This window comes from Laetiporus sulphureus, assembly GCF_001632365.1.
Source record: "Laetiporus sulphureus 93-53 unplaced genomic scaffold LAESUscaffold_15, whole genome shotgun sequence".
NCBI classification, from domain to species: Eukaryota; Fungi; Basidiomycota; class Agaricomycetes; order Polyporales; family Laetiporaceae; genus Laetiporus; species Laetiporus sulphureus.
The window spans coordinates 1-2052 of record NW_024468524.1 but is presented as its reverse complement, the minus strand read 5'-3'; positions in this window follow the sequence as shown (position 1 = coordinate 2052).

The window sequence follows — 2052 nt, the reverse complement described above, 5'->3', positions numbered from 1 at the left end:
TCCTGGTCACCAGAAATCCTTGCGCACTAGTTGGTGCGTAACCCAGATTCCTGGATGACCATGGGGAGTGGCCTCATGGTATCGCCTAACAATCTCCTTCTTCAAGGCAGTATTGTTTGGGACATATACGCGTCCATGGATGGTGATTAAGCCATTGTCAGCATCCTTGATGTCGTCCTTTGTCATTCCTCGTGGAACTGGGAGCTCCTCCATTAGACCATCCTTATACGCAAGTACCGAGGGATCTCTTGTTAGTGCTTGTCTGATTTGGTCCGCCATATCGGTATCGATAGCACCAATAAAGAGATCGTCAGGTAGCAGGATTGCAGGTGACTTGTTGTCCTGTCGATTGTCTAATTCGGATAATCGTGAAAGCGCGTCCGCTTGCACCATTTGCCGTCCTGGTGTATGAACAATCTTGTAATTGAACATAGACAAGAAGAGTTGCCACCTTCGCTGTCTTGGGTTCAAGTCCTGCGGTTGCCTGAAGTACGTCAGATTCTTGTGATCGGTGCGTATGAGAAATGGCTCCTTTGTTCCGTCAAGATAGTGTCTCCATTCCTTGAGTGCGCGGATCATTCCTAGCAGCTCCTTATCATAGATTTGATAATTTCGTTCCGGATCGGAGAGCGACTTGGAATAATATGCGCAGGCATGGAGGTCACCATTGTCGTCTTTTTGCATGAGGACTGCTCCTGTAGCGAAGTCCGATGCATCGGTTTCGATGACAAAAGGCTTGTCTTTGTCTGGCATAACCAGTATTGGTGCCTTGCCGAACTCGTTTTTGAGATAGTCAAAAGCGGCTTGTTCTTTGCTTGTCCAATGGAACATATTCCCGCCCTTGGTCTTGGTAAGATCGATTAAGGGTCTTGCGATTTCAGAATAGTTCCGGATGAACTTTCGATAGAAGTTGGCGAATCCCAGAAATGCTCGCACTCCTTTTACGCCAGTTGGAGCTTCCCATTTGATGATCCCATTGACTTTCGCTGGGTCCATCTGAAGTCGTCCTGGGAGGAGAACTAGTCCGAGGAAGTCAGTGCACGTCGTCTTGAACACGCATTTCTCCAGCTTGAGATAGAGGTCATTATCGACCATTTTCTTAATGACTCGTTCAAGCTTCTTTTCCAACTGCTTTTCGCTTTCGGCAAGGATGAGGATATCATCCAGATAGCATAGTAGCCATCCTTCGGCAATTTCTTCTGCGAATATTTCGTTCATCATTCGCTGAAAGGTTGCCGGCGCATTGCACATTCCGAAGAACATGACAGTGGGTTCGAACAATCCTCGCTTGGTGGTGAAGGCAGCCTTCCATTCGTCTCCTTGACGAATTCGGACATTGGTATATGCTCCACGAATGTCAAGCTTCGCGAAATACTTGGCATGGCGGAGTCGATCCATTAGGTCCGATATGAGTGGGAGTGGATAGGCGTCCTTAATGGTTCCTTCATTCGCATAGCGGTAGTCCTGGCATGGACGCAGCCCGCCATCTTTCTTTCCTACAAAGAAGAAAGGTGATGCCATTGCAGATTGCGAACGGCGAATATATCCTTTCGCAAGATTTTCATCAATAAAGGCATTCATAGCTTCTTCTTCCGGCTTTGATAGGTTATAGACCTTTCCTCGTTTAGGAACAAAGTCCGGCTTGAAGTCTATGTTGTGATCGTAGGATCTATGCGGTGGTAATCGTTCGGATGCCTTTTCTTCGAAAATCCGTTTGTACTTGAGAAGATACGATGGTATCGCTACCTTCTTCTTGGAGTTCTTTTTCTCCTCGAGTGCTTTCTTTTGTGCGAGTTCCTGCGCCTTATTTGATGCCTTCCACAAGATTCCATCTTGCTTTCTTGTTTGATGGAGATCTTTCTTGGCATTCGTTCGTCGTAATGCAAGATACTGCATCTTCCTTTCTCCGGCCGAGCGATGTTCTTTTTCTTCGAGCGTAACTTCTTGGAGTATTCCAGTATCAGGTTGATAGGCGAAAATAGCTTCTTTTTCTCCTATTTCCTGATCCTCCAAGTATGGTGCGCCTTTTATGTATGCAAGCAAGAGGTCCGA